Genomic DNA, 25,904 nt, shown 5'->3' with positions numbered 1-25,904 from the left:
CTTTCAAGTTGAATCAAGGAAGTAGATGTTCGATAGCCATTCCTCGCCGTAAACAAGTAATATGCATAAGAACAGAAAGTAAAAGTTCAATCCAAGCCGAATATGAAGGAATATTGAGAGCATTGGAGGTAATTTTAAGCCCAAAATGGGGATCTCAAGATTCGGTAGTTATTTGTACTGACTGTTTGAGCTGCTTAGACTCTATAGTAAGTATAAAAGCTTCCAAGAAAGAGGTACTGGTAAGGCGAATTCAAGACACGCTTGTTAAAGCCTCAAAACGGCTCAAAACCTTGAGGTTGTTATGAGTGCCTGGGCATGATGGAATTTGGGACAATGAAATGGCAGATACGGGAGCTAATTATGCTAGAAGAATGCAAAACAAAATAGATGTTATGAACTATTACAAAATAGAGTCTATGATGAAACTACCAAAGTCATTGTCAGTATTTACAAGACACAAAATTACACCAACAAAGTGGCGTAAACCTTGAAAGAACATCTGTAAGAATTCTTTTTTGGCAGATATGTAAAGTTTTCTGGAAATCAAAATTGTTTATTCCATAGGCTAGTTTTTGAATTCTTGGTAGGTTAGTTTTGGTTCTTAAAAAATGTTCTTTTTGCCTAACTTTGGATATATAGAGAAAAAGAACATTTTTCTCAATTCATGATAATACTCACTTCACAGTAAGTGACTTGGGAGCTAGCTAAAAACAACCTAAAAGCATAATCAAACCCCTTTTAAGCCCCTTTAATAACAGCTGCCAAATTAACATTATCGTTGTTTAGTTAAAACTTATGTAGGTAAAATTTAACAGCTGAAAATCATAAATCAGGGAAAAGATTCCCCTGAAAAATAATAAAACAGTTAGTAGCAACAAACTGTATATAAGGAGCAACAAGGCTCAATAGTTACCACAACCCTCAAAAACAGATTTATTATCAATATATCTATCAAAAGAATTCACTTGTTATACTGATTCTAAATATATAATATTCATTAATTCTAACGTCACTCATCAAAAAACTACGAGCCTGAGAAAATTTGCCTAATTTCCGAAAAAAAGGGGGTCTACCCCCCAAAATTCAAAAAAGTCAATGAAAACCGCAACATCAGTTTAAGCGTTTGACAAAACCCTACTGTAGAGGTTTCAATCTGTCAGTCGCAAAAATGTGGAACTTTACATTTTTTGCCAGAAGAAAGATCACACATGCGCGTTTATCTGTTTTTCCCATGGGTGATCGTACAGAACTAGTAATGCTAGGATACCGGGAGTGGGCTCATTAAAAAAAAAAAATTTGAAAGTTCTGGTGTCCTTTTTAAGCGACTAAAAAAAGTTGAAGGTCAACTAGCACTGCTCCTAACCCCGTCCCCCAAAGTTGTTCTATCAAAGTTTTGGGATAGCCACTTTGTTGAGTATAGTTAAAAGGTCCAATAGCTACGCCTTTGAGGATCACATCACCTCCCACAGCCCCTAGGAGGAGGGGTGTAATTTACGAAATTTACCTATTGTTTACGTATAGTACTTGCTATTGGGAAGCATACATACACTTTTGGGAGGGGTTATATTTCACAGGGATAGTTTTCTGTGGAGAGGGAAGTTTTAGGGGAGAATTTTCCAAAGGAAGCTTTACACTTCGAGAATTTGCCAAAATTCTTATACAAGATTCTTTACAATTGTTTCATTTTCTCTCTGTTGACTCAATTTCACACATGGAGATGTTCTGAGGGAATTGTCCCGGAGAGATTATCAGCGGGGTTGGAATTGTATGAAGAAGCTTTTTGTGGGGGGAGATTTCCTCGGAAGATCTCTGATACCTATTTGAATGAAAATTAAGTAGTTTATTTTGATAAAATAAAATCTCAAAATTACAAAACGATTGTAACCGTTTGATTATTCATTTGTAATTTTGCAGCCCTAGAATTTCTGAGGCCGGGGCAAATGCCCCCCCAAACACCTCTCAAGTGGCCAAATGCCAATTTGAAAAAAGGAAACTTTTCTGTATAAACTAGGCTCTATAAGGCCTTTTCTCCCAATATCTAATTTTTTATTGCAGCGCCATGATCTATTTGCATCAAGATTTTTGCAACTTGCAGTTGCCATCTAGTATTACCAAGGGGAATAATAAAAGTGCGTACATACCCTAAACTGAAATATTAATTATATATAATGGTGCTTGTCCTTAACTACCTTTTAGCAATTGCTACTTAGTAAACATCTTTTTTTTCATCCTTTGGTTTAAGTGTTCTTAATCCCCCTCCTAAAAATAATCCTTATTGACAAATAACAATAAATGTGGCTACGATGTAAACATACTGCAGCACTTGCCAAAATTTCGAATGATTTTAACCGTTGGGAACATTTCCAAAAATGTAAATTGTTTCGTCATTGTTTACGTACAAAGTAGCTGTATCTGAGAGCACATTACAGATATCAACAAAAATATGATTAAAACCAACCTGTTGCTACGCAGCGGGAATAAAAAATAGAGAAGTTGAGTTCTTTTGCTTGTTGTAAAAAAAATGACTTCATGCATTAAACAATGGAGGGCTGCATACGATTATTTGGACAATAGGGCAGAGTGAAAAAAGAAGCAAATTTAGCTAATTAATTACTGTTTCTATTTTGATGCTTATTCAAAATATTTAAAACTCATGAAGTTTAATGTTACCTATAAGAAGTTACGAGCCTGAGAAAATTTCCCCACATTTCAAAAAGGAGGAGAAATACCCCGAAAACATCAATCGATCTCAACGAAAATCATACCACTAGATTCAGCATATCAGAGAACCATACTGTCGAGGTTTCATGCTCCTCTATACAAAAATATCGAATTTTGCATTTTTTGCGAGAAAAAAAAATCAGAAATAGGGCCCACCTGCCCTGAGTGTCAGGCGAGGCTTTGTACCCTATTCATAAGCTGAGACAATTGCATAAAAACGACAAAAAAACAAAACTAGGTTTTTTCTTGTTTTAATTTTTTTTTTCTTTTTTTTTTTTTTTTTTTACCTTCTTTTTTCTTTTTTCAGTTTTCTTTTTCTTCTTTATTTTTCAGACTTCATATGCAACCTTCAACACAAAAATACATACAACTTATTTTTATATATATAGATAGTGTAACAGAAGGACATACAACTTATTTTTATATAGATAGATAGAAGATAATAGAGTTCTGAAATAGAACAAGGAGCCACAATACAGCCCTCTATTAAAATCAAATACCTTAATATCTTCAATATCAAACTGAAAGTTTTCTATAAAACTAAAAAAAATATTTTCCAAAGTATAAGAACTACTAGTGATCTTGAATTTTTCTAAACAATTACTTTTTATGCTGTGTAAAAGATAGTCCTGAGTAATTGTCTGCTTCTACTGTGAGGGCCTTTTGGGTATATAATTTGAAGTTTCAGGGATTTCTTGAGAAGTTTAATTTTATTCCATAGTAAGCTGCAAAATCTACATCATTGTAATATAGTCAAAAATTCTTTAGGTAGAAAGAAAAGACGAAAATAAAAGACGAAATTTATTTTCTTAGACGAAAATAAAATATCCGGCAAAAGATTCTCCAGAAAATGCTGTCATACCAGACATGGGCTGTACAACTTTAACAGCAACACGAACGACACAATTAAACGGCTGGATTTCTCATCACACGGTTGTAATGCCGGTGTCAGTGCTGTTACGATTGTAACGCTGTATCATTGGTAAAACGTTCAAAGTAGGTGGGGCCAACAGCATATAAATACTGCTATTCATTAATTGGTTTTATCATGGTTTTATCAAACACCGATTACCATGTGTAAACCATGCACTAAAACAAGGTCAGGGACAAGAGCAAACACTGCAAACACCTCTCCAGGTGTCAGCACAAATTATTGTGAAACAATCACAGTTGGGACAAAATGTAGTTCAACAAAAAGTGGCAGTCAGAGCTACAGGGAATATTCGATTAGCAATCACCATCAACAAAGCTCAAGAGTATAACTAAAGGTATAACTAAAAAAACTAAAAAAAGGTAAAAAACTAAAGCCTAAAAAAAGACCAATTCAAAAACGAATGTATATACAGACCGGGACACCGGGACACAAATGACGACCGGGACACCAGGACACAAGGAATATAAATGACGCCCGGGACCCTCAAAGAGAAATCACAGACTGGGACACCGGGACACATGGAATATAAATGACAACCGGGACACAGGGACACAGCTACAACGGGGACGTTGGGGGGCACAGGGAGATATATAAATGACGACGGCGACACAGGGAATCGTCGATTAGCAATCACCATCAACAAATCTCAAGGGCAATCATTAGAATCATGAGGTATAGATCTGAATACGGATTGTTTTCCCATGGACCATTATATGTTGCATGTTCAAGAGTCGGTAAACCTGACAATCTATTTATATGCACAGACAATGGGACAGCAAAGAATTTTGTATATTCGCAAGTTTTACTTAGTTTAAAACATATATATATATATATATATATATATATATATATATATATATATATATATATATATATATATATATTCGCAGGTTTTATCAGCAGCAAGTTTTTTGGCATAGACTTTTTGAGCATTTTCCTCGGCTGTTGCCATTGTAAGTTCATCCGTCATTTTAAAGTTAAACATTAATAGATTTCTACGTGAACGCATGTCTTTAATATCTTTAATGACGTCACCGTCATAACAAAAATGACAACAACTAACTTCATGACGTCAGTCAACACACAAACATGACGTCACCTGACAGACACATCCACAGACAACTTATTTATATATATATATATATAGATATACTAGCTGTTGGGATGGCGCTTCGCGCCACCCCAACACCTAGTTGGTGGGGGCACTTCGCGCCCCCCCCAAGCCCCTCCCTCGCGCGTAAGTCGTTACGCGCCATTGTAGTTGTGTCCCTATGTCCCACCTGCGAATATAGATATATATATATATATATATATATATATATATATATATATATATATATATATATATATATATATATATATATGTTTTAAACTAAGTAAAACTTGTGAATATACAACATTCTTTGCTGTCCCATTGTCTGTGCATATAAATAGATTGTCAGGTTTACCGACTCTTCAACATGCAACATATAATGGTCCATGGGAAAACAATCCGTATTCAGATCTATACCTCATGATTCTAATGATTGCCCTTGAGATTTGTTGATGGTGATTGCTAATCGACGATTCCCTGTGTCGCCGTCGTCATTTATATATCTCCCTGTGCCCCCCAACGTCCCCGTTGTAGCTGTGTCCCTGTGTCCCGGTTGTCATTTATATTCCATGTGTCCCGGTGTCCCAGTCTGTGATTTCTCTTTGAGGGTCCCGGGCGTCATTTATATTCCTTGTGTCCTGGTGTCCCGGTCGTCATTTGTGTCCCGGTGTCCCGGTCTGTATATACATTCGTTTTTGAATTGGTCTTTTTTTAGGCTTTAGTTTTTTACCTTTTTTTAGTTTTTTTAGTTATACCTTTAGTTATACTCTTGAGCTTTGTTGATGGTGATTGCTAATCGAATATTCCCTGTAGCTCTGACTGCCACTTTTTGTTGAACTACATTTTGTCCCAACTGTGATTGTTTGACAATAATTTGTGCTGACACCTGGAGAGGTGTTTGCAGTGTTTGCTCTTGTCCCTGACCTTGTTTTAGTGCATGGTTTACACATGGTAATCGGTGTTTGATAAAACCATGATAAAACCAATTAATGAATAGCAGTATTTATATGCTGTTGGCCCCGCCTACTTTGAACGTTTTACCAATGATACAGCGTTACAATCGTAACAGCACTGACACCGGCATTACAACCGTGTGATGAGAAATCCAGCCGTTTAATTGTTTCGTTCGTGTTGCTGTTAAAGTTGTACAGCCCATGTCTGGTATGACAGCATTTTCTGGAGAATCTTTTGCCGGATATTTTATTTTCGTCTAAGAAAATAAATTTCGTCTTTTATTTTCGTCTTTTCTTTCTACCTAAAGAATTTTTGACTATATTACAATGATGTAGATTTTGCAGCTTACTATGGAATAAAATTAAACTTCTCAAGAAATCCCTGAAACTTCAAATTATATACCCAAAAGGCCCTCACAGTAGAAGCAGACAATTACTCAGGACTATCTTTTACACAGCATAAAAAGTAATTGTTTAGAAAAATTCAAGATCACTAGTAGTTCTTATACTTTGGAAAATATTTTTTTTAGTTTTATAGAAAACTTTCAGTTTGATATTGAAGATATTAAGGTATTTGATTTTAATAGAGGGCTGTATTGTGGCTCCTTGTTCTATTTCAGAACTCTATTATCTTCTATCTATCTATATAAAAATAAGTTGTATGTCCTTCTGTTACACTATCTATATATATAAAAATAAGTTGTATGTATTTTTGTGTTGAAGGTTGCATATGAAGTCTGAAAAATAAAGAAGAAAAAGAAAACTGAAAAAAGAAAAAAGAAGGTAAAAAAAAAAAAAAAAAAAAAAAAAAAAAATTAAAACAAGAAAAAACCTAGTTTTGTTTTTTTGTCGTTTTTATGCAATTGTCTCAGCTTATGAATAGGGTACAAAGCCTCGCCTGACACTCAGGGCAGGTGGGCCCTATTTCTGATTTTTTTTTCTCGCAAAAAATGCAAAATTCGATATTTTTGTATAGAGGAGCATGAAACCTCGACAGTATGGTTCTCTGATATGCTGAATCTAGTGGTATGATTTTCGTTGAGATCGATTGATGTTTTCGGGGTATTTCTCCTCCTTTTTGAAATGTGGGGAAATTTTCTCAGGCTCGTAACTTCTTATAGGTAACATTAAACTTCATGAGTTTTAAATATTTTGAATAAGCATCAAAATAGAAACAGTAATTAATTAGCTAAATTTGCTTCTTTTTTCACTCTGCCCTATTGTCCAAATAATCGTATGCAGCCCTCCATTGTTTAATGCATGAAGTCATTTTTTTTACAACAAGCAAAAGAACTCAACTTCTCTATTTTTTATTCCCGCTGCGTAGCAACAGGTTGGTTTTAATCATATTTTTGTTGATATCTGTAATGTGCCCTCAGATACAGCTACTTTGTACGTAAACAATGACGAAACAATTTACATTTTTGGAAATGTTCCCAACGGTTAAAATCATTCGAAATTTTGGCAAGTGCTGCAGTATGTTTACATCGTAGCCACATTTATTGTTATTTGTCAATAAGGATTATTTTTAGGAGGGGGATTAAGAACACTTAAACCAAAGGATGAAAAAAAAGATGTTTACTAAGTAGCAATTGCTAAAAGGTAGTTAAGGACAAGCACTATTATATATAATTAATATTTCAGTTTAGGGTATGTACGCACTTTTATTATTCCCCTTGGTAATACTAGATGGCAACTGCAAGTTGCAAAAATCTTGATGCAAATAGATCATGGCGCTGCAATAAAAAATTAGATATTGGGAGAAAAGGCCTTATAGAGCCTAGTTTATACAGAAAAGTTTCCTTTTTTCAAATTGGCATTTGGCCACTTGAGAGGTGTTTGGGGGGGCATTTGCCCCGGCCTCAGAAATTCTAGGGCTGCAAAATTACAAATGAATAATCAAACGGTTACAATCGTTTTGTAATTTTGAGATTTTATTTTATCAAAATAAACTACTTAATTTTCATTCAAATAGGTATCAGAGATTTTCCGAGGAAATCTCCCCCCACAAAAAGCTTCTTCATACAATTCCAACCCCGCTGATAATCTCTCCGGGACAATTCCCTCAGAACATCTCCATGTGTGAAATTGAGTCAACAGAGAGAAAATGAAACAAATGTAAAGAATCTTGTATAAGAATTTTGGCAAATTCTCGAAGTGTAAAGCTTCCTTTGGAAAATTCTCCCCTAAAACTTCCCTCTCCACAGAAAACTATCCCTGTGAAATATAACCCCTCCCAAAAGTGTATGTATGCTTCCCAATAGCAAGTACTATACGTAAACAATAGGTAAATTTCGTAAATTACACCCCTCCTCCTAGGGGCTGTGGGAGGTGATGTGATCCTCAAAGGCGTAGCTATTGGACCTTTTAACTATACTCAACAAAGTGGCTATCCCACAACTTTGATAGAACAACTTTGGGGGACGGGGTTAGGAGCAGTGCTAGTTGACCTTCAACTTTTTTTGGTCGCTTAAAAAGGACACCAGAACTTTCAAAATTTTTTTTTTTAATGAGCCCACTCCCGGTATCCTAGCATTACTAGTTCTGTACGATCACCCATGGGAAAAACAGATAAACGCGCATGTGTGATCTTTCTTCTGGCAAAAAATGTAAAGTTCCACATTTTTGCGACTGACAGATTGAAACCTCTACAGTAGGGTTTTGTCAAACGCTTAAACTGATGTTGCGGTTTTCATTGACTTTTTTGAATTTTGGGGGGTAGACCCCCTTTTTTTCGGAAATTAGGCAAATTTTCTCAGGCTCGTAGTTTTTTGATGAGTGACGTTAGAATTAATGAATATTATATATTTAGAATCAGTATAACAAGTGAATTCTTTTGATAGATATATTGATAATAAATCTGTTTTTGAGGGTTGTGGTAACTATTGAGCCTTGTTGCTCCTTATATACAGTTTGTTGCTACTAACTGTTTTATTATTTTTCAGGGGAATCTTTTCCCTGATTTATGATTTTCAGCTGTTAAATTTTACCTACATAAGTTTTAACTAAACAACGATAATGTTAATTTGGCAGCTGTTATTAAAGGGGCTTAAAAGGGGTTTGATTATGCTTTTAGGTTGTTTTTAGCTAGCTCCCAAGTCACTTACTGTGAAGTGAGTATTATCATGAATTGAGAAAAATGTTCTTTTTCTCTATATATCCAAAGTTAGGCAAAAAGAACATTTTTTAAGAACCAAAACTAACCTACCAAGAATTCAAAAACTAGCCTATGGAATAAACAATTTTGATTTCCAGAAAACTTTACATATCTGCCAAAAAAGAATTGTTACAGATGTTCTTTCAAGGTTTACGCCACTTTGTTGGTGTAATTTTGTGTCTTGTAAATACTGACAATGACTTTGGTAGTTTCATCATAGACTCTATTTTGTAATAGTTCATAACATCTATTTTGTTTTGCATTCTTCTAGCATAATTAGCTCCCGTATCTGCCATTTCATTGTCCCAAATTCCATCATGCCCAGGCACTCATAACAACCTCAAGGTTTTGAGCCGTTTTGAGGCTTTAACAAGCGTGTCTTGAATTCGCCTTACCAGTACCTCTTTCTTGGAAGCTTTTATACTTACTATAGAGTCTAAGCAGCTCAAACAGTCAGTACAAATAACTACCGAATCTTGAGATCCCCATTTTGGGCTTAAAATTACCTCCAATGCTCTCAATATTCCTTCATATTCGGCTTGGATTGAACTTTTACTTTCTGTTCTTATGCATATTACTTGTTTACGGCGAGGAATGGCTATCGAACATCCACTTCCTTGATTCAACTTGAAAGAACCATCTGTGTATATTAAAATAAAATTATCATCATACCTTTCTATTGCCTTGTAAAACTCATTACGGAGCCCATTTTCCTTTTTTTTCGATCTCAGCTTTGTAAGGCTTGGGTCTAATAGCTTCTGTATTTCTTCAGCACGAGTCATGGCCTTTTTTCTTCTCTCCTTGTCACGATCATTCAGCTCTGCTGCAAAGGCCCAGGATGTCCGACTGAGCCTCTTTCGTTCTTTCTCAAAGATCTTGCATTTGTCCACATTTGATCCAAAAGGTCGAAAGTTAAATTGTTGTGATCCTGTCTCCTGAGTCCTGACATCAACGCCTGCTGGTTCAGTCGTGACAGAAACAGATCCAAAAGACAGAACGACAGACTGTCTGAACAACACACTCGGTAAAGCCATCTCAAAAATTACAGGATCAATACCAGCTGGTTCAACCGTGACAGGAACAGATCCAAAAGACAGAACGACAGACTGTCTGAACGACATACATGGTAAATCCATCTCAAAGGTTACAGGATTGCCAGCATGTTTTGTCCAAGTTTGGCCTATTTCCAATTCACAGGACTTTTCCCCATTTTGTTTAATCATATTCATAGTCAAACTTGGTTTGTGTGCCAACTTGTTTTTGTTCTATATGTTATTAAATAGTGTTCAGATGTTTTCAATTCAAAGACAGAAATGTGTCTGATGAATACTGTAGTGTCATATCTCTTCTATTAAGTACGGAAGAAAAGTGACTTTGCATTTATTGGTTGTCGTTAAGCTTCAACCACTAACACTGATGCGCATGGCTTATCCTCATGAACAATTCGGAAAAATCCTTTTATTACTATTACGGTTGTACAGCCCATCTCTGGTATAATGGCACTTTCTGGGGAACATTTTGTCTGATTTTTTTTTTAATTTTCATTTAAGCTTTACTCAAAGAAGTTTTAACTGTATTCCAGTGGTTCTGATTTTTCAGCGTACTCTGGGATAAAATTAACCTTTTAAAGAAATGCCGAAACCTCAAATGTAATCAAACAGCTGGTGTTAACGAACTGTAGTAAGGAGCGACCCGGCTCAATAGTAAACGAAACTTTTAAAAATGGGATTTTAATACTAATAGATACATCAAAAGAATTGGATTTTTATGCAGGTTTTAAATATATAAGTTTCATCAAAATTAGTCTTACATATAAAAAGTTACGAGCCTGAGAAAATTGGCCTTGTTTTGAAAAATAGGGTGAAACACCCTCTAAAAGTCATAGAATCTTAACGAATCACATTCAGCGTATCAGAAAACCCTACTGCAGAAGTTTCAAGCTCCTATCTACAAAATTGTGGAATTTCATATTTTTTGCCAGAAGACTGATCACGGTCAAAATTTTGTTTTTTAGAGTTTCGTACTATTGAGCCGGATCACTCCTTACTACAGTTCGTTACCACGAACTGCTTGAAACCATCTTTGTGTAAACAACTATCCTTCTATGAAAAAACCATCTTTGTATGAACAACCATCCTTGTATTACAGCTAATGGCGCCAATTCGACCAAGTTAAATGTTTGGTTTAAGGAACAAAACGTATTAAATTCGGGGGGGGGGGGCAATTTGTCTATTTTTCGCTTTTTTTATGAATTGCCAAATAGGGTGTTTTTTTTTTACATCTGGCGGGTGGGAGGTGACCTTCCCATAGAACAGCGAAGAAAGATCTACCTTCCTATGGGAATGTATCTACCATCTTTGCAAATATTCTTTTTTTTTTGCTACTACAAGCCTTGGAAAGCTCAATACTTAATTGCATTTTAGTTTAGCAAACTTTCAAATAATTTGACTTGGCATACTATAACCTATCTTCTAAGATAATTTGAAATTGGACTCTTAATCGTTTATTTACTACACTGTATTTTGTTCTTTAATGCTGGATTCTTTTTTTTTAAATTTTGTGGATTAGAAATTAATTGTTGATTTGCTTTATTTAGTTATGACATCTTTGGTTGTTTTGTTTGTTAGACTACAAGGGCTTCTTCGAAATCACCACCTTCAGACATACAGATCTATCAATATGTGACAATATCTTCAAAAAAATATAATTAAGTTAGAGAAGGACGGGGATAATTTGTAACATGTATTTTCTGTCCATTTTAGAAAATATGCCGTTTTGTGTCAAAACCATTAGTAACATATTTTGTTTTATATTAAAGGTATGTTCTAAATCTAATGCTGCTTAAATACAGCATTTTTTCCAGTGTTTAAAGAGTATAGATAATGACAAGCTGGTTTTTCATAGAAAAGGCAGCATTTTGTAGGCAAAGTTTTTAAAGTTGTTAAAACTGACGCTTTAAGAAGAAAAATTGCCTTACAGAAGCATCATCAATTACCTGAGGCACCCCAAAATCGCGTAGTGCAATGTCAAATGTAGCTAATTATATGTTGTTATTCTTTTCTTTATTTTGTTTTGAAATATTTATCTTGAACTTTTAGATAATGCAGCACGTGAGCTTTTATGCCCCAATGTAGTCTCCAGGGCCTTCGCCACTATCTCCTGCCTCTGTTGCTTTGAGTGTAGGGACTTCACAACAAAGTCTGATGTCACAAATTCACCCATCTCAGACTCAACGCTCCCAGCACAAATACATGACCAGATTTCACACAAATATTCTCCAATTGTGAATCCAAGTAGTGTTGGCTCACCAGTGCAGGTTGTACAAAACAATGTGGAAATGCCAAGTAGTGAGCAAATATCAATTTTAAATGACACAGAAACACTTGATAAAGCGCCTCAAGAAAAAGGTAAAAGAAAAAAGCTTAAACAGGACAAAGGATAAACCTCACAAAAATCATGTAGATGATGCAAGTAGATGGTGTTAGTGGTGGTTCTATTTTGATTGAAGAAAACCTGATGGAGAAATCTGGCAAAGTAGTTGTTGATGGTGATAGAGTTGTGGAAATTGTAGAGAAGGATAAATCTAGTGTAAAGAGTGTAAAACTGATAATTGGATTAAACTGCCAAAAGGCTCTAAGGATACTGAATGATAAAGCCAACAATCAAGCTCAGTAAACTATCGCCTGAGTTAATTTTTTTTTGGTTTTTATGAGTAGTTTCTACCTTTTTTATCTTTAATTATTTTATCACTTTTTCTTAACGTTTTGTATTAATTTATTATAATATTGTTTATTTATATATATATATATATATATATATATATATATATATATATATATATATATATATATATATATATATATATATATATATATATATATATATATATATATATATATATATATATATATATATATATATATATATATATTTATATATATATAAAAATTATGATATAAAAATTATATAAAATTATATATAAAAATATATATTATATAAAAAAAATATATATAAAATTATAAAATTATATAAAAATTATGATATAAAAATATGATATAAAAATTGATGGACTTGTTCCGCCATCTCTAAATTCAGCACCTGCTCCACCACCAGTTGTGCCAGCTAGTCCCATGTCCCCACTTGGCTCCAAAACAGTCGCAAATGCTCCAATAATCAGAGCCATACAGCCTAACCAATTTCAAAGCCCCCAAACTCAAATAACTGTGCAAGCTCCTGTTGCTACCCAACATACAATTGGTGCACCACCTGAACCGCCTAGAACCCAAAATATACAAAACAGAATAGTCATCCCGAAAGAAAAGGTACCCTAGAGGAATTTGGTAACTCCTAATCAGCTCAAAACAGTTAACAAAGGAATAGAAAGCCCTGTGTCCATGTGTAGTTCTGTCCAAAAGAGTATCATATCCAAAGAAAACAAATTCAGCTCGTCTCTTAATTCCTCGCCTGTCCTTAGTGGTGATGATGATATCAATGATGTGGCAACGATGGGTGGTGTAAATTTAGCCGAGGAATCTCAAAGACTCCTAGGTCCCACTATATTAGTTGGAACTCAAATCTGATCAGTTGAAGACGAAGTATTTTTTCCTCCAACGTCATTACAAGGAAAAGTGCAGAAAGTCTTATCTCAATATCCTGGCATAGAAGAGATATCCCCAGATATCATTACCCTGCTTAGTCACGCTACTCAAGAACGACTACAACATATATTGGAACGCCTATCGGTTATCACGAAACATAAAATGGAATTTATTAAGAACAAAGGAGATTATTATGTTGGTCAAGATGTTAGAGCTCAAATTGAATTTCTCGAAGACTTACAGAAAGCAAAAAGAAAAAAACACGAAGAAAGCGAAAGGGAAACATTAATAAAGGCTGCCAAATCCAGATCTAGGACTGAAAACCCTGAACAACAAGCAAAGCTAAGAGTCAAAGTTAAAGAGATGGAAAGGGTGGAGATGGAAGAGATGTGTCAAGTGGAAGCCAATCGTGCAGTGTTACAAGCAATCGGCTCGAGAAAGAAGCCAAAATTGGAAACAGTAGCAACCAGAGTCGCTCAGATGCATTATTCTCCAAGACTTAAGAGACAAACTGTTCGTGAAATGCGATTTATATTAGAAGAAGATAAAGAAACTTGTAGGTCTTCATTGTTTTATAAAGTTTTTGTCAATTATAGAGAATAGAACTGAACGCAGTATTAGAAATTGTATGCTATGTTGGCCTAAATTCTTTTCAGCATCAAAGAAATTTACAGGATTGTACGTTTGGAAAATACTTGTTTGCTACACATCAAAATTTTTATTTCTTAAACAAGTTCTAAATTCTTAGTTGAAAATGAAATTTTTTGTAAAAAAAAAAAAAAAAAAAAAAAAAAAAAAAAAAAAAAAAAAAAAAAAAAAACCATAAAGATACGAAAGTATGCCTAGTGAACACGTCCTCGTTCGCAAGGGGTGGATTAACGGTCTCCATTGGTGACCTTTAGACTTAGTCCACGGGAAGAATTTTTTTGTAACATGTAAATTGCAATTATAACAAACGACACATTTTACCTTCTTTTGTAAAATGTAAAAAGCCAACTAAATCAACAATTCTGAAACAGCTTACTAAATTTATAATAATTACAGCTCCATTCAAACTTCATATTATCAGTTCATTAAAGTACACAATTAAAATCTGCCATACTGAGATAAAGAACTTTATTTTATATATAAAATAAATAAATTATTTTATCTATATATAAAATATTAAATTTACTTATATATTAGTTTACAATTTATTTTATTTATAAAATTTTATTTATGCATAAATAAATAAATCCATTATTAATAAAAATAATAATTAATATTGATTGTAAGAATCAAATAAGATTAATAATTGATAGTATTAATGTAATATTATCAATATATATATATATATATATATATATATATATATATATATATATATATATATATATATATATATATATATATATATATATATATATATATATATATATATATATATATATATATATATATATATATATATATATATATATATATATATATATATATATATATATATATATATATATATATATATATATATATATATATACTAGCTGTTGGGGTGGCGCTTCGCGCCACCCCAACACCTTGATGGTGGGGCGCTTCGCGCTCCCCAAGCCCCCCCGCGGGAATATACAACATTCTTCGCTGTCCCATTGTCTGTGTATATAAATAGATTGTCTGGTTTACTGACTCTTGAACATGCAACATATAATTGTCCATTGGAAAAACAATCCGTATTCAGATCTATACCTCATTATTCTAATGATGTGTCCCTGTGTCCCGGTCGTCATTTATATTCCCTGTGTCCCGGTCGTCATTTGTGTCCCGGTTTCCCAGTTTGTAATTTCTCTTTGAGTGTCCCGGTCGTCATTTATATTCCCTGTGTCCTGGTGTCCTGGTCGTCATTTGTGTCCCGGTGTCCCGGTCTGTAATTTCTATTCGAACAATCCCTATGTCCCGGTCGTCATTTATATATCCCGCCTGTGCCCCCGGCGTCCCCGTTGTAGTTGTGTCCCTGTGTCCCGGTCGTCATTTATATTCCCTTTGTCCCGGTCGTGATTTGTGTCCGGGTGTCCCAGTCTGTAATTTCTCTTTGAGGTTCCCGGTCGTCACTTATATTCCCTCTGTCTCGGTCGTCATTTGTGTCCCGGTCTGTAATTTCTCTTTGAGTGTTTTTTCTTTTTAGTTTTTTTTTAGTTTTTTACCTTTTTTCTTTTTTCAGTTTTCTTTTTCTTCTTTATTTTTCAGCGTCACTATGAACTACATATCGACGAACCTTTGTTTTTTTAACTTATATCTGATAGGCATTGATGACCTTATCCAAGTCAAAATCCCAAACCCAATCATCATCGCTGTCATTTTCAGTTTTGATATGTTTTGACTCCCGCTGTCCAGGTGGATTTTCATCTAACTGCGCGGTTTTGCGTTCTTTAGCCGCAAGCCTGTTTTCTTGCTGTTCTTGTGATTCCCCGGCACGCTTTCTTTTCTTACTTTCTCTATCAGCTGCAAGCCTGTTTTCTTGCTGTTCTTGTGATTCCTCGGAACGCTTTCTTTTCTTACTTTCTCTACCAGGAGCAAGTTTTTTGGCATAAACTCTTTGAGCAGCTTCCTCGGCTGTTTGCCATTGTAGGTTCTTCAGTCATTTTACAATTAAACATTTTTCCGTGAACAAATATCTTAAATACCGTTAATGACGTCACCTTCATAGCAAAAATGACGACAATTAACTTCATGACGTCAGACAACTTCATGACGATATACAGCTCAATCCTTATAATGACGTCAGTCGACAAACAAACATGACGTCAGTCGACAGACAGACAAACAACTTATATATATATATATATATATATATATATATATATATATATATATATATATATATATATATATATATATATATATATATATAGTCTTGGAGATAATTAATTGCAATAATAATTTTTTGGCAAAGAGAATAGATTTGCTGACAACTTGACTTCAATTTTATTATAATTCTAGTTTGATGCAGAATTAGGTCACATGGGTGGCCACAGGAGGTAGTAAGTGGTAAGCATCAGCACCTCAAAATGTAAGTCTTATAGATAATTTATTAATTTAACAAGTCACTTTGTGACTATGGGAATAAACTTGTTGGCAACCTGGCTTCAATGTAACTATGGTTCTAGTTAAATGCCTCATCAGGCCACAACGGTTGGCCATAAGAAGTGGTAAAAATCCAAACCACCAAATATAAGTCTTGAAGATAATTAAATACATATCGGAATTCATGACAGAGGAATAGATTTGCAGACAACTTGATTTCAATTTAACTTTGTTTCTAGTTTAATGTAGCATCAGGCCACTATGGGCAGCCGTAGAATGTGGCAGTTGGAAGGCATCAAAACATCTAAATGGAAGTCTTGTATGTAAACATTAACATTGACACCCCAGTCACTGCTATCATTTAGAGCAGGGCTTCTTAAACTATGGGTCGCGACCCCATTTGGGGTCGCGTAGTAAAATTATGGGGTCGCAAGTGATAAAAACATAATTTAACAAAAAATATTTTTTAACTTGTAAAAATATTGTTATAAAGAAAAATAAGAATCATCGCAGATAAACATATCATAAAATTTTCTGGTTCGGAAAGACTGTTTATACCAGCATTTCTATTCCGATCATTATAATATCTTGCATAAATTTACTATGAACCAGAAGATGTTATAAAAATTTATAAAAAATTTAGATTTATTTTTGTCAATCTCTTAAAACCGAAATAATCCTGATAAATATTATCAAGAAAATTTCTAAGTGTTATTTCCAAGAAACTATATAAACATTTTGTGTTATTTTCATTTAGCCATTGTATGATTGTGAACGAAGTGCATGTTATTCCGAATTAGTCAGCTGAACCCTTTTGCGACCGACGGGACCTTACAGTCCTGGCATGTAAAAATACTTTGGACGCTTCTTAGTTCATTGATAGCACCAGAATTGAAAGATGTGCTTCAGGATGCGGTTAAGGTCATAAATCAAACACTTCGTGGCAACGAACTGTAGTAAGGAACGACCCGACTCAATAGTAACCGAAGCTTGAAAAAATAAAATTTTGATACCAATAGTTACATCAAAAGAATCGCATTTTATTGCTGATTTTAAATATATAAGTTTCAACAAGATGAGTTAAGCCCATCAAAAGTTACGAGCCTGAGACCATTTGCCTCATTTCAGAAAATAGGGGGAAACACCCCCTAAAAGTCATACAATCTTAACGAAATTCACACCATCAGATTCAGCGCATCAGAGAACCTTGTTGTAGAAGTTTCAAGCTCCTATCTACAAAAATGTGAAATTTCGCATTTGTTGCCAGAAGACAGATCACGGATGCATGTTTATTTGTTTTTTTGTTTTTTCCCAGGAGTGACCGTATCGACTGAGTGGTCCTAGAATGTCGCCAGAGGGCTCACTTTAACGAAAATTAAAAGTTCTAATGCCCTATTTAAGTGACCAAAAAAATTGGAGGGCACCTAGGCCCCCTCCCACGCTCATTTTTACCCAAAAGTTGCCGGGTCAAAATTCTGAGATAGCCATTTTATTCACCATTATCGAAAAACCTAATAACTATGTCTTTAGGTACGACTTACTCCCCCGCAGTCCCTGTGGGAGGGGCTGCAAGTTACAAACTTTGGCCTGTGTTTACATATAGTAATGGTTACTGGGAAGTGTACAGGCGTTTTCAGGGGGATTTTTTTTTGTTTAGGGGGGGATTTGAGGGGGGAGTTATGTGGGAGGATATTTCCATGGAGAAACTTGTCATGGGGGAAGATAATTTCAATAAAGGGGGCCCAGGATTTTCTAGCATTATTTAATAAACAATGAAAAAATAAATATGAAGAGTTTTTTCTACTGAAAGTAAGGAGCAGCATTAAAACTTAAAACGAACAAAAATTATTACGCATATGAGGGGTTTACTTCCTCGTTATACCTCACTCTTTACGCTAAAGTATTTTTAGTAATATCAACTATTTATTCTACGACCTTTGTGATTCAGAGCTCATTCTTAAGGAGTTGGGATAAAATTTCAGCTTTAGGTTAAATTTACACTATCTATAATAGATAGTGTAACAGACGGACATACAGCTTATTTTTATCTATATAGAAGATAAATAGATATATATATATATATATATTATATATATATATATATATATATATATATATATATATATATATATATATATATATATATATATATAAATAAGTTGTCTGTCTGTCTGTCTGTGGATCAGGTGACGTCATGTTTCTGTGTTGACTGACGTCATGAAATTAGGAATATAAATGACGACCGGGACACAGGGACACAACTACAACGGGGACGCCGGGGGCACAGGCGGGATATATAAATGACGACCGGGACACAGGGATTGTTCGAATAGAAATTACAGACCGGGACACCGGGACACAAATGACGACCGGGACACAGGGAATATAAATGACGACCGGGACACTCAAAGAGAAATTACAAACTGGGACACCGGGACACAAATGACGACCGGGACATCTATATATATAAAATAAGTTGTCTGTCTGTCTTTGGATCAGGTGACGTCATGTTTCTGTGTTGACTGACGTCATGAAATTAGGAATATAAATGACGACCGGGACACAGGGACACAACTACAACGGGGACGCCGGGGGCACAGGCGGGATATATAAATGACGACCGGGACACAGGGATTGTTCGAATAGAAATTACATACCGGGACAAAAATGACGACCGGGACACCGGGACACAGGGAATATAAATGACGACCGGGACACTCAAAGAGAAATTACAAACAGGGACACCGGGACACAAATGACAACCGGGACACAGGGAATATAAATGACGACCGGGACACAGGGACACATCATTAGAATAATGAGGTATAGATCTGAATACGGATTGTTTTTCCCATGGACAATTATATGTTGCATGTTCAAGAGTCAGTAAACCTGACAATCTATTTATATGCACAGACAATGGGACAGCGAAGAATGTTGTATATTCGCATGTTTTACGTAGTTAAAAACATATATTTATATCTATCTCTATTCACAGGTGGGACACAGGGACACAACTACAATGGCGCGTAACTAATATGGCGTGTAACGACTTACGCGCGCGTGGGGGGGCGCGAAGCGCCCCACCAACTAGGTGTTGGGGTGGCGCGAAGCGCCACCCCAACGCCGACGGCTTCATAAGTTGACAACTTTATATTTATTATTAAACAAAATGTCTATCCTCATAGGGGGTAATTACCATAAGAGAGCTTAAGAAGCTACCACTTGACCTTCAGCCATCCTTCGAGATTTGTAACTCAAGATACTCTGACCTGTTAAGACCAATTCATTCTAAAAAAAAAGAATTAATACCCAGTTTTTGAACAAGCGTGGTAATAGGACTATAGTCTGAATCAATTACATACTAAATTTATTCTGTTGTTACAAAATATTACCAGAATGATTTCGACCGGCTAATAATAGCCTAACAAGCGTCCGTACCTGCCTTGATGTATTTTTTGTTCATTTATTAGCCAAGATTGATTGGAAGATTAAAAATTTTAGTGAATTTTCTATGACAAATTGATAAAAAGAAAAAGAAAAATTGAAGCTTTTATAACGGTAGTGCTGGACTGAGATTGATTAAAGCTGTTTGCCGTGGTTATGTTTAAAGCTTAGATAAAGCTTTTTAAGGTAGGTGATTTGCAATTTTTGGTTCCCCTTCAACCCTTTTTTGGTGCTGTATTTAGTGTTAAGAATGGTTGGAAAAAGAAAGAAGGTCAAACGGGGAGAAGAAGCTATGCCATTATAGCGGTATCAGATAATTCAATGTTGAATGACTCCAGCTTGCTGTTTTACCGCCTTCTTCATTAGATCTTCTTCTATATAGTGGGTAACCATCGTTGCCGGTAATTGTGTTGGGTACTAAAAGTCTAGGATATTGCTTTGTGCACCTTCCTTTGGCCATGCATGGTGATTTTTCATTCAGTGCACCGCAAGGTCCATGTATCATATTTTTACCAAACTATCATAAAAGTCCTTATCGAAACTTTTCATCAGGTATTTCAGAGGAAATAAAATCGTCAATTTCATTAGAAGTAATTTTATCATGTAGCCAGTTTAAAATATATGCGTGTGGCATCCTCGTTTTTGCTATTCCACTAAGTACATCCAGCATCCCACTGACCCAAACGCTTTAAGTTTTACTATGTACTTTTATCAGTGATTTCAACTTTTGCCGGATCTTCTACGCATATGCTCGCCAATAGGTATTTTGTCAGCGGAAACAACAATTTTATGCGCATCATTAGGCATCAAATCGATTGCTGTTCTGAGCAGGCACACCAAATCATTATTTTCGTGGAAAACATGTTGCAATTGGGAAACGATAGACCTTCTAACGTCGGGAGAAATTTCCCAATTCATATCTCCTATAAAAAAAATGAAAAAAAAAACTGAAAAAAATATAAGAAAACTAAAAACAAGAAAAAAAAACTAAAAAAAATAAATGAAAAAAAAAGAAAAAAGAAAAAAAGAAGAAACTAAAATTACGAAAAAGCTATAATAATAAAAAAAGTAAACGGAAAAAAAGATCAAACTGAAAAAGAAAAAAAACTAAAAAAAAAATTAAAAAAGAAAAAACTAAAAAAATAAAAGACAAACTAAAAAAAAGACAAACTAAAAAAAGAAAAAGATTAAAAAAAGGAGAAAAATAAATTGGAAAAAAAAGAAAAAATGTGTCACGGTATCCCAGTCTGTAATTTCTCTTTGAGTGTCCCGGTCGTCGTTTAAATTTCCTCTGTCCCGGTGTCCTGGTCGTCATTTGTGTCCCGGTGTCCTGGTCTGTAATTTCTCTTTGAGTGTCCCGGTCGTCATTTATATTTCCTGTGTCCTGGTCGTCATTTGTGTCCCGGTGTCATCTTATAATGACGTCATATACAAAACTTTATATACTTATAATGATGTCAAATACAAACCCACAAACAAACAAACCTACATATATACAACTTATTTATCTATATATATATAAATAAGTTGTCTGTGGGTGTGTGTGTGTGTGTGTCTGTCGAGTGACGTCATGTTTGTGTGTCGACTGACGTCATGTTTTCGACTGTCAAAATTACAGACCGGGACATCGGGACAATCAAAGACCGGGACAATCAAAGACAATCAGACCGGGACATGAGGACAATCAAAGAGAAAGCGACCGGGACACAAGGAATGTTCGATTAGGAATCACCATCAACAAAGCACCGGGACACAAATGACGACCGGGACACAGGGAGTATAAATGACGACCAGGACATAAGTAAAAAAAAACTAAAAAAACTAAAAAAAAAGGTAAAAACTACAAAAAAAACTAAAAAGAAAAAAAAACTAAAAACTAATAAAAAACTAAAACAGCTAAAAAACTTGAAAAAACCAAAAAAGAAAAAAACAGAAAAAAGGAAAAAATGAAAAATAAAGGAGAAAAACAAAACTAAAAAAACGAATGTATATACTGACCGGGATACAAATGACGACCGGGACACAGGGAATATAAATGACGACCGGGACACAGGGACACAACTACAACGGGGACGCCGGGGGCACAGGGGGATATATAAATGACGACGAGGACAAAGGGAATGTTCGATTAGCAATCACCATCAACAAAGCTCAAGGGCAATCATTAGAAACATGAGGTATAACTAAAAAAAATAAATAAAAGGTAAAAAACAAAAAACTAAAAAAAACAGACCAAATCAAAAGCGAATGTATATACAGACCGGGACACCGGAACACAAATGACGACCGGGACACAAGGAATATAAATGACGCCCGGGACACTCAAAGAGAAATCACAGACTGGGACAACGGGACACAAATGACGACCGGGACACAGGGAATATAAATGACGACCGGGACACAGGGACACAACTACAAAGGGGACGCCGGGGGGCACAGGGGGATATATAAATGACAACGGCAACACAGGGAATGGTCGATTAGCAATCACCATCAACAAAGCTCAAGGGCGATCATTCGAATCATGAGGTATAGATCTGAATACTGATTGTTTTCCCAAGGACCATTATATGTTGCATGTTCAAGAGTCGGTAAACCTGAAAATCTATTTATATGCACAAACAATGGGACAGCAAAGAATGTTGTATATTCACAAGTTTTACGGAGTTAAAAACATATATATATATATATATATATATATATATATATATATATATATATATATATATATATATATATATATATATATATATATATATATATATATATATATATATATATATATATATATATATATATCTATATATTTAAAAATAAGTTGTCTGTCTGTCTGTCAGGTGACGTCATGTTTCTGTGTTGACTGACGTCATGAAGTTAGTTGTCGTCATTTTTGCTTTGACGGTGGCGTCATCTATATATATAAAAAGAAACGCATAAAATTGTTATTTCCGCTGACAAAACGCCTCCTGGCCAACATGTGCGTAGATACAATGCTCCAACTATCGACGAAGTGGCAATCGTTAAGGTCAGTGATCAGTTTTTACCTCGAGATATTATTCTTCATAAGCGAAACGCTCAGTTGTTAAGAATTGCTGAAACTCATCGATGCTACGATGCCCTACAATATCCTATAAATTCCTCGGCACGCCTTCTTTTTTCACTTTCTCTTTTAGCAGTAAGTCTGCTTTCGCGTTGCTCTGGTAGTTCCTCGGGACGCTTTCTGTTCTTTCTTTCTCTATCACCCTCAAGCCTGTTTCCTTGCTGTTCTTTTGATTCCTCGGCACGCTTTTTTTTTCTGACTTTCTCTATCAGCAGCAAGTTTTTTGGCATAGACTCTTTGAGCATCTTCCTCGGCTGTTGCCATTGTAAGTTCATCAGTCATTTTAAAGTTAAACATTAAAAGATTTCTACGTGAACATATATGTCTTAAATATCTTTAATGACGTCACCGTCATAGCAAAAATGACGACAACTAACTTCATGACGTCAGTCGACACAGAAACATGACGTCACCTGACAAACACACAGACAGACAACTTATTTTTATATATATAGATATACTATCTGTTGGGGTGGCGCTTCGTGCCCCCCCAAGCCCCCCCGCGCGCGTAAGTCGTTACGCGCCATATTAGTTACGCGCCATTGTAGTTATGTCCCTATGTCCCACCTGTGAATATAGATAGATATATATATATATATATATATATATATGTTTTTAACTACGTAAAACTTGCGAATATACAACATTCTTTGCTGTCCCATTGTCTGTGCATATAAATAGATTGTCAGGTTTACCGACTCTTGAACATGCAACATATAATGGTCCATGGGAAAACAATCCGTATTCAGATCTATACCTCATGATTCTAATGATTGCTCTTGAGCTTTGTTGATGGTGATTGCTAATCGACCATTCCCTGAGTCGCCATCGTCATTTATATATCCCCCTGTGCACCCCGGCGTCCCCTTTGTAGTTAGGTCCCTGTGTCCCGGTCGTCATTTATATTCCCTGTGTCCCGGTCGTCATTTGTGTCCCGGTGTTCCAGTCTGTGATTTCTCTTTGAGTGTCCCGGGCGTCATTTATATTCCTTGTGTCCCGGTGTCCCGGTCGTCATTTATATCCCCCTGTGCCCCCCGGCGTCCCCATTGTAGTTGTGTCCCTGTGTCCCGGTCGTCATTTATATTCCCTGTGTCCCGGTCGTCCTTTGTATCCCGGTGTCCCGGTCTGTATATACATTCGTTTTTTAGTTTTGTTTTTCTCCTTTATTTTTTTCCTTTTTTCTTTTTTTTTCTTTTTTAGTTTATTTAGATGATTAGATTTTTTAGTTTTTTTATTAGTTTTTAGTTTTTTTGTAGTTTTTACCATTTTTTCAGTTTTTTTAGTTTTTTTTTTTTTTACTTATGTCCTGGTCGTCATTTATACTCCCTGTGTCCCGGTCGTCATTTGTGTCTCGGTGCTTTGTTGATTGCTAATTTATATTATATTTATATTTATATTTTTTATATTTATTAATATTTTTTTAGTTTTCTTTTTCTCTTATTTTTCAGTTTTTTCCTTTTTTTTTAGTTTTTTCTTTTTTAGTTTTTAGTTTTTTTTTTGTTTTTTACCTTTTTTTAGTTTTTTTAGTTTTTTTAGTTTATTAGCTTTTTTAGTTTTTTTATTAGTTTTTAGTTTTTTTTTAGTTTTTTACCTTTTTTTAGTTTTTTTTAGTTTTTTAGCTTTTTTAGTTTTTTTCTTTTTAGTTTTTTTGTAGTTTTTACCTTTTTTAGTTTTTTTTCTTCTTTTGTATTAGTGTGAAATAATTCAGACGTCATATGCGGACAAACACGACGTCACTCGACAGACAGACAGACAGACATAACCCACAAACAACTTATTTTTATATATATTTATTCATATTTTTTTAGTTTTCTTTTTCTCTTTTATTTTTCAGTTTTTTCGTTTTTTTAGTTTTTTTCTTTTTTAGTTTTTAGTTTTTTTTAGTTTTTTACCTTTTTTTTAGTTTTTTTTTAGTTTTTTAGCTTTTTTAGTTTTTTTATTAGTTTTTATTTTTTTTGTAGTTTTTGCCTTTTTTTATTTTTTTCAGTTTTTTTTTAGTTATTAGATTTTTACCTTTTTTTTAGTTTTTTTTAGTTTTTTAGCTTTTTTGGTTTTTTTTTTCTTTTAGTTTTTTTTGTAGTTTTTACCTTTTTTAGTTTTTTTCTTCTTTTGTATTAGTGTGAAATAATTCAGACGTCATATGCGGACAAACATGACGTCACCTGATCCACACACAGATCCACACACAGACAACTTATTTTTATATATTTATTAATATTTTTTTAGTTTTATTTTTCTCTTATTTTTCAGTTTTTTCCTTTTTTTTAGTTTTTTCTTTTTTAGTTTTTAGTTTTTTACATTTTTTTAGTTTTTTTAGTTTTTTTAGTTTTTTAGCTTTTTTAGTTTTTTTATTAGTTTTTAGTTTTTTTTTTAGTTTTTGCCTTTTTTTAGTTTTTTCAGTTTTTTTTAGTTTTTAGTTTTTTACCTTTTTTTAGTTTTTTTTAGTTTTTTAGCTTTTTTAGTTTTTTTTCTTTTTAGTTTTTTTTGTAGTTTTTACCTTTTTTAGTTTTTTTTCTTCTTTTGTATTAGTGTGAAATAATTCAGACGTCATATGCGGACAAACACGACGTCACTCGACAGACAGACAGACAGACATAACCCACAAACAACTTATTTTTATATATATTTATTCATATTTTTTTAGTTTTCTTTTTCTCTTTTATTTTTCAGTTTTTTCCTTTTTTTTAGTTTTTTTCTTTTTTAGTTTTTAGTTTTTTTTAGTTTTTTACCTTTTTTTTAGTTTTTTTTAGTTTTTTTAGTTTTTAGCTTTTTTAGTTTTTTTATTAGTTTTTATTTTTTTTGTAGTTTTTGCCTTTTTTTATTTTTTTCAGTTTTTTTTAGTTA

At 34.3% G+C, this 25,904-nt stretch overlaps 1 long non-coding RNA gene across 1 annotated transcript; it reads left to right on the top strand.

Annotated features, from left to right (window-relative positions):
• Window positions 1-7,081: 7,081 nt before the first annotated feature.
• Window positions 7,082-12,657, top strand: LOC136042409 (uncharacterized). The gene is made up of 2 exons (XR_010621294.1): window positions 7,082-7,303; window positions 11,957-12,657. It is a non-coding gene; the product is annotated as an uncharacterized LOC136042409 (long non-coding RNA).
• The last annotated feature ends 13,247 nt before the right edge of the window (window positions 12,658-25,904 follow it).

Source organism: Artemia franciscana, unplaced genomic scaffold, assembly GCF_032884065.1.
Source record: "Artemia franciscana unplaced genomic scaffold, ASM3288406v1 Scaffold_1261, whole genome shotgun sequence".
Classification (NCBI taxonomy): domain Eukaryota; kingdom Metazoa; phylum Arthropoda; class Branchiopoda; order Anostraca; family Artemiidae; genus Artemia; species Artemia franciscana.
The sequence above is the reverse complement of the archived record's forward strand: the minus strand, read 5'-3'. Positions and strand labels throughout refer to the sequence as shown.